Source organism: Argentina silus, assembly GCF_951799395.1.
Source record: "Argentina silus genome assembly, chromosome: 5".
NCBI lineage: Eukaryota > Metazoa > Chordata > Actinopteri > Argentiniformes > Argentinidae > Argentina > Argentina silus.
In genome coordinates this window covers 20,364,338-20,376,837 of record NC_139659.1, presented here as the reverse complement: position 1 = coordinate 20,376,837, position 12,500 = coordinate 20,364,338, and positions in this window count along the sequence as shown.

The window sequence follows — 12,500 nt, the reverse complement described above, 5'->3', positions numbered from 1 at the left end:
GTGCCTGTTTGAGACTCTCCTCCAGTCATTAACTCAATCTAGGCACAGCCACAGGCCTGTTATTCTCTCCATGTGTCTGCAACTCTGTGTGCTGCTATTTTGGCCAGGTCTCTCTTGTAAAAGAGATTGTTAATCTTGATGAGACTAACCTGGTAAAATAAAGATGGTAAAAAATAAAATGTTTTCTTTGCCCTATTCCCAGGCAGGTCACCTTGAGGGGTAAAGGGATTTGACGGGCCGTCCTATACTGACATATTCTCCTGATCCTCTGTATGCTGCTTAGTGCTGACTAGGCACAACTGTCCCCTACCAGATCCATTATCGACTCTACAGCCTGACTGGCATATTGACATAGACTGTCCAGCAGCCACTCTCACTGCCCTCCAAACACAGGCACAGGAGGACACGACTCAACTGGGACATTGACTCTGTCTACAGCATCTCTTATCATCGACATCTCGACAGCAGACCTTCCCTTATCAAGGGCTGCTGCCCTCCAAAGACACAGCAACACACAACACAACACAACTAAAGCTGGCAGTGAAGTTAGCAACAAGGTACAGGTAGGCTACAAGACTGGCTATGCAGCTAGCAACAAGAAACAGGTAGGCTACAAGACTGGCTATGCAGCTAGCAACAAGAAACAGGTAGGCTACAAGGCTGTAATGCTAGCAACAAGGTACAGGTCACCTACAAGACTGTGAGGCTAGCAACAAGGTACAGGTAGGCTACAAGACTGGCTATGTAGCTAGCAACAAGGTACAGGTCACCTACAAGACTGTGAGGCTAGCAACAAGGTACAGGTAGGCTACAAGACTGGCTATGCAGCTAGCAACAAGGTACAGGTAGGCTACAAGACTGGCTATGCAGCTAGTAACAAGAAACAGGTAGGCTACGAGGCTGTAATGCTAGCAACAAGGTACAGGTCACCTACAAGACTGTGAGGCTAGCAACAAGGTACAGGTAGGCTACAAGACTGGCTATGTAGCTAGCAACAAGGTACAGGTCACCTACAAGACTGTGAGGCTAGCAACAAGGTACAGGTAGGCTACAAGACTGGCTATGCAGCTAGCAACATGGTACAGGTAGGCTACAAGACTGGCTATGCAGCTAGCAACAAGGAACAGGTAGGCTACAAGACTGTAATGCTAGCAACAAGGAACAGGTAGGCTACAAGACTGTGTATCTAGCAACAAGGTACAGGTAGGCTACAAGGCTATAATGCTAGCAATATGTTTAAACCTACGGTATGTGAAATGTATAGTATGTTGGCCAGTTTTCTAGAATACAATATTATATTGGTAGATAGGCTCTACATGCAATTGATATCATTAAAGAATTACATTTCCTTAGCCTACATGAACTGTACCATTGCATTGTATTATTATATAGCATGACAAGTTGTAGTTTATTATATAGCATGACAAGTTGTATGCCTTCTTTGACTGAATTGTCAAAGTGTGGGAAAGTACACTACGATGATCACATAGAGACTAGGGGGAGATGACCCGTCTGATCTGGTGGTTCCTGGGATTAAATATCCTCCGTCTCAAAGCGCATTTGTTAATTTAACTCCGGCATAACAGAATAACGGGTGGCGTGTTTGACTTTGTAAGCCCCAGACATGTAAACATTACATAACTGAGTCAAAGAGAGGGTTCATCTATGGATCAGAATAGTCTGGGGCCTGTTGTATAATCCTTCTGACCAATTATCAACAGGGAAACTGTGTCACCACACTCACTCCCAACCCAGTTCAGTTAAAGGAGTTGTCCTTGGATTGTAATTATAGTGGGCGCCATTGTTGCTTTAAAGGATATGAATGGCCATTGATTTGGTCATTGAAAAAATGTGCCTTGTTAGTGGAGGCTTAATTGATCAACAATCGTATTGCCAATGAAGTCCTTGTTTTCTTTCTACCCAGGTCCCAAACCCACGCGTCTACCATTACACCAAGAGAACATCCTGGACATTTGGGTTGATGTGGTCTCCGGCAGGGCTTTCCTTCATGAGAGAGAGAGAGAGAGAGAGAGAGAGAGAGAGAGAGAGAGAGAGAGAGAGAGAGAGAGAGAGAGAGAGAGAGAGAGAGAGAGAGAGAGAGAGAGAGAGAGAGAGAGAGACAGAGACAGAGACAGAGACAGAGACAGAGACAGAGTACATAGTACAGGTCTACTGTGTTGTGTTGTTGGCATGGTGGGTGTTCTGTACATGAACCATAGTACAGGGTTGAGGATTACTCTGACAAAGGAGCAGGCACTGGCCTGCATTGTTCTGCTTCAATACTGTTGTCCTAATTCCAAACAACAACATTGGGAAACAAATCTGATCAGTATTACCAGGAGACGGGCTGGAGACCTGCACACTGGTGCATTCCAGTGAGTTAAGATACAGGCCTGGTCTAACCCTTATTTAGCCAGGTAACTCATTGAGACCACCGGCCTGGCCTAAGCCTATTCTTAGACTGAAAAGCATCTTGAATGGAGACTCTCCACTGATACTCTCTATTGGAGTTATGATTTAGTCTGGGACTAGAGTTAATCTGTGTTTGGGAGCCTCTCCATTAGTCAGGACTAGAGTTAATCTGTGTCTGGGAGCCTCTACATTAGTCCAGGACTAGGCTTAATTTGTGTCTGGAAGCCAGTGTCCTTCTATGAGGCTAATTACAGGAGAGGACCACTGGACTGACCTCACTGGGCTCATTAGAACCATCTGATATTGAGTTCTGAAGTGATGAGTTGGAACCTCCCTTACTGTGGGCAAGAAGACCGCCACTGTGTCATCTGGTCCTGAGTACAATATCTTATGAAGCATTTGTATTCATCTACTATATACACTATTCATACACAGGTAAGGCTGCACTCCAATCCCTCTTCAAAGCCCTTGCCAAGGTTTGAGTTCAATACTAAAGCTGTTTTCTAAGAGAACGTCATTACATGTCATACTGTAGCCCTCAGAATGATGCTGGTGCATACACACTCACACAGAGGAGCAGAGGCAGTTAGACAGCCAATAATCTCATTAGGAAACCTCTCTCTCTAAATAGGCCCCACATCCACACACACACACACACACACACACACACACACACACACACACACACACACACACGCACACACACACACACACTCACACACTAACACATCATTTCCCCTGAATCAGCAGAAATACACTGTATGCTGTATTGATCAAGAAACTTCAATTGGATTCTCTTCATTAATTCCAATCTGCTGCAATTTCTGAAATGAAACGTTTGACTATAAAACACTTTTTTTCAACTCCCACTATTGAGTTGAGACTCTCCTCGATGCACTTACTTAACCTTCCTGCAGTCAAATTCTCACACTTTCATCCTCATCTCTGTCAAAGACGATGAGGTAATAACACGACAGTATTTACAGTCTAGCCTGCCAGACTCACAGTGCCTGCTGTAAAGAGACCACAGTAGTCTTAATAGCTACAGCCAATTCTTAGAAAGCTGCATTCTTCCAGGAGAGTGCTTAGCCATTTGTCAATCAATAACAGTTATGTTGCCTGGTGGCTACAGACCATTTGAGCCAAACATGACCACGAGGGAGAGGGGACAAGGAGGCAAACAGACAAACCAGAGAACACACACTTCCCAATACGACTGTAGGATGGGACTCGGACTGTCTCACTGGGATTGGGATTGGGACTGAGGCCTGGCAAATGTGGGACATGCTCCCATGCTAGAGCCGTGCTCTCTGTCAATGTGGAATTACGGGATAATCTGGCCGAGAACATGGGATTATGACTGTGTCTATGTGTCAGTGATATATGGCCTGGCTATAATTCCGAATGTGATTCCGGTCCACATGCCTCTTGCTTTCCCAGCCCTTGAAAATAGGCCAAAATGATCCAGCGTTGTTCTCTCTCCGGGTGTGCCTCTTGTTCTTTCCGTCAGATCATGTTTTTTGTGGCTTTATGACAAAAAAAAAACACTAATTATAGATCGAGAACAAGATGATAGGACTGAGGCTCTATTCTAGGATTACAATCACGACGAGGAGACAGGCTTTTGCATTTTATGTGTGTGTGTGTGTGTGTGTTTGCGTGTGTGTGTGTGTGTGTGTGTGTGTGTGTGTGTGTGTGTGTGTGTATGTGTGTGTGTGTGTGTGTGTGTGTGTGTGTGTGTGTGTGTGTGTGGTGTTTGGACGGAATGTTAAAATGGAATGTCTCTCATTCCCTGTTGAGTTGTGTGATTAGAGCTATTAGAATTTGAGACGGAGCTGACAGGTCCATAGTGAGATCAGCCTATCATTAACCTCAACAGCTTTAATACGCACAATATTGTATTTGTTTTGCAGAATTAACTCTGGATTTGCTATGGTTTTGTGAGTGATCTTATCCCCCCCCCCCCACCCCCAATTTAACAAGGAGAGCATTGTTTCTATTGTTTAACTGTCTAACAATTCCACAAATGATCTGTTGTTGTATTACTGTATGTAAGGCTGCCTAACTCTTGGGGGACTTTGTAGTGGAATGAGTTACAGAATGTGTTGCCTACCTGTTGTTTTTTTTTAACACAATTTCCTCAGCAATTCTATTCTACTTTATTCTGTTACATTCCGTCCCATTCCATTCCATTTAATTATATTCCGTTCTGTTCTATTCCGTTGTGTTGTATGTTTCCCTCTGTGAAAGACTAGGCCACCCATGACGAGAGAACATGTTTTATGTTTTACAAAACAGTTATTTTTTGCAGCACCCAGAGGGATTGCAAATCAATGCTGCCATTATCAGTGAAATGAGCTGAAACTGTCGTCTGCCAGACACATCAGGATGAGTGACTCCCCAAGGAGATACTGGATCGCTGCAATCAATCGCTCCACTAAACGTTGTTTAAGAGTCCAAACATGACCTCCTTTTTGTCCGAGCAGACCCAGAAAATACCCAGCAAAACCTTCCCGCTCTGAACAGGAACGCATAACAACTCTAACACGATGCAATGTTAGTGGAGAGTAGTCGTGTGTGTGTGTGTGTGTGCGTGCGTACGTGCATGCGTGCATGCGTTCGTGTGCGTGGGTGCGTGTGTGTGTGTGTGTGTGTGTGTGTGTGTGTGTGTGTGTGTGTGTGTGCGTACGTGCATGCGTGCATGCGTTCATGTGTGTGTACGTGCACGTATGTGCATGCTCGTGTGCGTGGGTGCGTGTGTCTGTGTGTCTGTGTGTGTGTGTGTGTGTGTGTGTGTGTGTGTGTGTGTGTGTGTGTTGTATTGCACAGTCTGAAAGAGCTGTTGTTTGTGCTGGACCATTTGACTGTCCCTAGAGGTGCATACAGAGAGAAGATGTTCTTCCCACCAGACTGGAGGCCATGTCCATTCTGCTGGTTCTACAGTTAGGCATTTTTTCTCCCCCCAAAAAACACAAGCAACAACAAAACCAGGCAGTGGTAGACAATAGACACAATGAGGTTATCCTCCTCCAGGCTGTCTTTCTCTTTCTCTTCTTCACGAAGCACTTTTCACACTATTCTGTATTACTCACCCAATCTTCCTATACTCTCTGCATGGATAACTTGTTTTATAAAGGCTTTTTAACACCTTTAACAGAGGTGTGCAAGTCTTGTTCTTCTGATGTTATCTATTACCTTTCTATGACCACGCTATTACCATGTTTGTAACAGCACAATACAAAACATCCCATCTAAGCTAGGTCTGTTACAGCTGAAGCCATTACGTAAACTAGCGTTTTCTCCCAGTTATGAAAGATATCAATACAGAGATCAATAACCATGTCCTGTACCATCAGGTTCCATGCTAGCTTGGCGCCTGTTTCCTAAATGACATTTAGTTCAGAGGACAGGATTTTCATGCAGTAAAACTCTCTTCCCTGTCCCAGCAATGCTCAGCTACCAGCTGCAGGTGTTTAATCTACTGTGATCAGACACAACCTCAGAGTTTGAGAGATGGACACAGTAGTAAAATGTGATTCATAAGAGCACAGAATGAGAGGTACTCTGTGTTTAGACCTAAACAGAGAAGAAGGTTTTCTCTTCCACTAGACTTATTTCATGTCATGTTCTAGAAACTAGGGGAATCTCCTGTCCGACAGCCAGCTGTGGTGTTGCTACGGGTCAGTAAGATGAGGGACCAAACTGAAGAGAGGAGAGGAGGAGAGCTTCCTGTCTCTCACTCCATTGTCTGTCTTCCTCTCCTTTGTTCCCCTCCGTCTCCGTGGCCAGAGGAACACATGGCCAGCCCATTGTCTTCCAGACTGTACCTCCTCCAGACACCCTAAAGCCTTTCAGAGCTCTGAGACCCTTCTGGTCAAGAGAGAGGTAAAGTCCAGTACTAACCCTAACCCTTTCAGTACTCTTAGACCACTCATGTCTGTCCCTTCTGGTCAGCAGAGAGGTAGAGTACAGGACTACATTTACATTTACATTTCTGGCATTTAGCAGACGCCTTTATCCAAAGCGACTTACAACAAATACAAGTAAGTGAATCATCTAACCATCAGTCATCATAAGCAAAAGTAATATATGCTAGGACCTGGGGCTATTGGCAGTCACAATGCTGGAAGGAATAATTATTTTTTTTATTTTTATTTTTTTAAATGTATTTTTTCAGGAGAGAAACTTGTACAGGGAGATAGTGGGGATGAAGAGGTCTTTAGGAGGGAAAGTTAAGATGTAGCCTGAAGAGATGAGTCTTTAATCTATGGCAGAAGATAGGTAGTGACTCTACAGTCATGACAGTGAGGACTAACCCTAACCCTTTCAGTACTCTTAGGCCACGGCTGTCTGTCCCTTCTAGTCAGGAGAGAGGTAAAGTACAGGACTAACCCTAACCCTTATAGTACTATTAGACCACGGCTGTCTGTGCCTTCTTCCCAGGGTTCACATAGAGAAGACTTCTAATGTGATGTCATCAGAGGAGCGCCCGCCCTCAGGCTGGGGGGGAGGCTGACCTTTCTCAACCCATCTGTCTGTCACTTTACCTGGGGAGACACACACAAACACACACATACATGCACGCACACACACACGTACTAAAGCATGCACGCACATGCACGCAGGCACACACACACACACACACTCACACACACACACACACACACACACACACACACACACCCTACCCAAGCCTCTTAGAAGGATGGGGTTAATGGTGTCTTCTGACCTTAGGCTATCATCTCTGATGTCACTGACTTGAAGGACATAATGGCTGATAACTAAAGGAACACGGTGAACAAGGTCCTCTCTCATGATATACAGTAGCACTCACTGCCTCAGACCACCATCAACTCACCATGTTATCACTGGACACCAGGGGAGGCTGGTGGAGGTAGAAACCAGAGGATGGGCTCTTTGTAATGCATGGAATGGAACAAGGAATGGTTCCAAACGCATTGTTTCATTCCATTCCACGCATTACAATGAGCCCGTCCTCCGATTTCTACCTCCAACAACCCCCCCTGCTGTACAAAGATATCTGTGGGGAACAAACGTCACCGTACAAGGACAGAACAGATCTAGGTGAGCACCCACAACGCACTGCTCTAGGAGGTCACTGTTGGGTCTGCAGTAAGTGGCCGAACAATGGAAGCCGACGGTGGAGAGAGGAATGTTTCAGGGTCCAGGCAGTGGCCCGGTGTCGTCTGAGCTGTGGTACTGTCCTGGTTCTGGATGAGGACAGAACAACACACAGTACCATTGAGCTCAAGAACATTCCAAAGCTCCTTAGAGCATTACTGGTGAAACAACAGCCCGGCTGGCTGGAAGGCAAGGATTTGAAACCAAAGCCAAAAACCCAAATAAAAAGAATTTACCTCAAAACCTCAAAGTTGGTTCTGTACATCAAGTTCTGTAACCTTCTGCATCATGGACGATGATCTAACCCTAAAGGGTGTTATCAAAACCATACATCCACTGCAGGAAGTGTGTGTGCTTGCGATGAAGAGACAATGGTAACGCATGTAGAGTAACTCTGAAACGCATGCATGTCACAGAGGAGATAAGAAAAGGAATCTGGATGTACTGTGCTGTATGCATTTTCATGTATCTTTCATCATATTGCATGAAAATGATGAGTGATCTTGACATGCTACTGGTTGTGGCTATTGTGAGCGCCTAGACACGCATGTAGACGTGTGTGGAAAATGCAGGCTCTTCTCCCCAACGCTATTGGACGCAGACATCAGAGACGTTCCTCTCTCCATCATGACAACAGGATTCCCCCCCATCCCTTAGACAGCAGATCTGACCTGTTTCACCTCATCCTTTAAACAGCCGATCTGATCTGTTTCACCCCATCCTTCCTACAGTAGATCTATAATGTGCTTCATGGCCACCGGATGAACTTTCATCTCAAACGTCTGTCACAGATTAATGAACAGTGAGTGTGTGTCAGTCACGCCAGAGCCAGGGAGCCTGGTAATCCATGTGCATCTGATGACATTAGTGCCCCCCAACCCCCCCCCCCCCCCGCCCCCACCCCCACCACCCCCCACCCCCACCCCCTGCTCCACTCCCCCTTGCTGTCAAACAAAATGGATTATAAACTCAGTCAACCATCTCTTGCATGTGCTAGTCATCCCTGTGGCATGATAATACTATATAAAAGAGGGGGCATTAAACATAGGTTGAATGATACAAGCGTTAATCGCTGGTGATTATAGGCTAGGGATAAAGGGGATTATCTTTATTGCTGATGATAACACAGACGATTAATCAATTAGAAGAGAGAGAGCCACTGTCTGTACAGTTGCTATAGATAGTCAAACAGAAGCAGAACAACCACAGCAGGAATCCCCTGTCAATCACATTCAGCACCAGCGCGCGTAGAGAGCACCCGCGGGGCGGGAATCACGACGCAGGCAGACACCTGGTTCTCACCTCTCACTCTCTCACTCACTCACTCCTTTTCTCTCTCTCTCTCTCTCTCTCTCTCTCTATCACTCACTCACTCCTCTCTCTCTCTCTCTCTCTCTCACTCACTCCTCTCTCTCTCTCCCTCACTCCCTCACTCACTCCTTCTCTCTCTTTCTCTCTCTCTCTCTCTCTCTCACTCACTCCTTCCCTCTCTCTCTCTCTCTCTCTCTCTCTCTCTCTCACTCCTTCTCTCTCTCTCACTCACTCCTTCCCTCTCTCTCTCTCTCTCTCTCACTCCTTCTCTCTCTCTCACTCACTCCTTCTCTCTCTCTCTCTCTCTCTCTCTCACTCCTTCTCTCTGTCTCTCTCTCTTACTCCTTCTCTCTCTCACAGTCTCTCACTCACTCACTCACTCCTCTCTCTCTCTCTCTCTCTCTCTCTGTCTCTCTCACACTCTCTCACTCCTTCTCTCTCTCTCTCTCTCTCTCTCTCTCTCCCTCACTTCCTCACACTCACTCACTCTCACTCACCTTGTCCACGTCTACCCTCATGACACAGACATGTTTCCATGCATGATACAAGCTTAACCTACATGTGTGTCCATGCATGTCATATCCACAGCCATTAGAGATGTGACCTGACCGTATGTCAGTCTTTGGACACATTCCAGTCACCTATTTGACCACATCCTCTCTCACTTGACCTGCCCTGATCTATGACAACACATCTAACGTTGAATATGACCATTTATACATTCAAAGACACTATTCTTAGACCAAACATGCGTAACATTGCTGCAAGTTAGAATCCAATAGGCCTCTCCACCATGCGTAAAAGTGTGTGTGGAGAGACGTACTGAACTGGAACTCAAACCGTCAGATAACGGAGCGTCAGAAGGTTTATCAAGTCATCCTCCACTCACCACACTCCTGGCACAACACCTTGCTGACGTCCTTACGGACGGCCCGGCGCGTCTCGACAGGTGGGAACACCGCGAGGAACACCGAGGTGTCGTTGGTCGGTTCCATGAAGAACATGTATCTCGTGTCTTTGCTCAACGTCAGACAGTTATTCCCCCGGTTCCACACGATAGAAACGATAGAATCCTTCTCGAGACCCCCCGCTTTGATCTCCCATACGAGATGGACCCTTATCCTGACCTGGTACAGGGTCGGTCTAGGCTCAGGCTGCGCTGTCCGGTTTGGCACTGATTCCACCGGCGAGTCCACTCGTTCATCCTCTCTCCGGACCTCGGTCTCGTTCCGTTTCGCTCGGGTCCGTTGATTGAGAAGCTTCTCGCGCTCCTCCCGGTTGATATCGCTCGCGCGCCCTTCTTCGTGAAGCTTCCCCTCGAACACCACTCTGGAGCGGTGCACGAGCTCCTGCACCGGGGCCACCGGAGGAGAGGACTGGCACGGCGGCCCGCAGAGCCCTCCGTGCGGAGAGATGGAGAAGGACGCGAAGATCCCGCAAACAACCGAAATAGTGAACGAACTCTGTCCCGTGGCCAGGTGCGTCCTCATCGTGGCGGTAAAGGTCAAGTAGGAATATAAAAACCGCAGGTAGGAGAGGGAAACTGGACCAGCAGTGATGGGGAATGTAGAAGCGTGTGTGCGCGCGTTTGTGTGTGTGTGTATGTGTGTGTGTGATCCCTCTCTGTAGACCGCAGGAACTGTAAGCTACTACATGAGGAGGCGGAGCTGGGGATGGGAAAGTCTCTCACTACTAGGGCCATGTGTGTGTGTGTGTGTGTGTGTGTGTGTGTGTGTGTGTGTGTGTGTGTGTGTGTGTGTGTGTGTGTGTGTGTGTGCGCGCGTGCGCCTGTGTGTGTCAGAGAGAGAGAGACAGATAGAGGAGGACATGGGTGTGTATGGGAGGATTTCCCCTCTTGACACCAATTTCTGCTTATTATCGGCCATATGATTTAATTATGCCATTATGATTTAATTGCATTGAATTTCATTTCCATTGTCGTAAGTTGTCCATGGTTGTCTTACAGTCACGTCATGAAACCATGCTTCTCACTGTATGTTACTGATCCAAGCAGGTTTCCACAGAATCCATTCCAAATCTCTTCACATTTTTCCCCACCCCAGAATGTGACCCAGTGACATGAACCTTTCTCATGTAAAACAGCAACAAAATATGAACTCCTGTTACAGAACAACTAAATGGCTGGCGACTGTATATGAAGTATGTATTTGGACGAAACCCAACACAGTCTGATCCAAGATTACTTACAGTGTGAAATGGCAAGCTGGTGGCTTATCCAACCGGAGAATTTGGTGGGGGACGTTTGCCAAAAGGATTTGAATTCATTAGGCCCCAATTTACTAACTGTTTAACTGTTCCTGTACAGCAGGGAAGCAAGCCAGATCTGTGAGCCACCTCATTGAGTGCAGAACTCCGCCTCATTGAGTGCAGAACTCCACCTCACTGAGGGCAGAACTCCGCCTCACTGAGTGCAGAACTCCACCTCACTGAGGGCAGAACTCCGCCTCATGCGTGTCACCTGACTTCAAGCCCAGGCATATTTCGTGATACTGTACATGAGGAAGAGGTCTGATAAATGTGAATTTCACCTGTAGCGGAGGTGATTAGGAATCATTCCATTCTCCTTGCCTGAGACTCGTAAGGTGTAGCCCCAGATGTAGCCCTCAACCCCGAAGATGTTCTCTTGGTATAGCGGTTTATGTCTGGGTCACCCATATGAGAGGTCCTAGGTTTGAACCCAGCAAGTTGTTTAAACCTCTCCAGCCCTCTAGGGTCCATGTGGTGACTGTTGTCATCCCTTGCCTCTGGTTTAGAATATCATGTTCTCTTCTGGACTTTGGTGTAGTTATGGAACGGACGATCCATAAGTGTGTGTGTGTGTGTGTGTGTGTCCAGATCAGGGGCTTAGTAATGGCATGCTCCATGAGGAGAGGAACACCTGCACTGGTCTGTCCACCATGTCCCAGGATACATGCCAAAGCCCCTGCACACAGCCCTCTCCTCCAGGCCCATTCCTTGGCATGACAGCCCAGCCTGTGACACACACTGCCCAGCCACAACAGCCTCTGCTGGGCAGCTGCACTTGAGAGGGGCGCCTATGGCCTGGAGGACAGTCTGCCAGGAGCCTGCTGCCTTAGATTTCCACCTGCTGAAGAACCACAGTCTGGCTACCCACACACACACACACACACACACACACACACACACACACACACACACACACACACACCCTGGCCTGCATTGATCTGGCCACTGTGGGCACATATGACACATCTACCACAGCTGTCTCCTTCCTTCCCCCTCTCTCTCTCTCCTTCTCTCTTTCTCTCTCTCTCTCCCTCTCTCTCTCACCCTTCCTCCCCCCCCCTCTCTCTCTCTGTCATGTACACATGTGTGGGGGTATGCAAGCTGATCCTTCTCTATCTCTCTCACACACAAACACACCAACCTCTTGACACATTATGAATGGAACTGCAGTGATGGGAGTGAACATCTATCTGTACACCGCTGTATGGGGACATGTTTGTCTGTACGGGGACATGTCTGTCTCTGTTTGCTGTATGGGGACATGTCTGCCCCGTTTCGCAATATTGCAAAGGCATTTGATCATCTTGATTTGAAAAATAAATGCTTCAAAACATTTGTGTGTGCTTGCTTGCCTGTGTGTGTGTGTG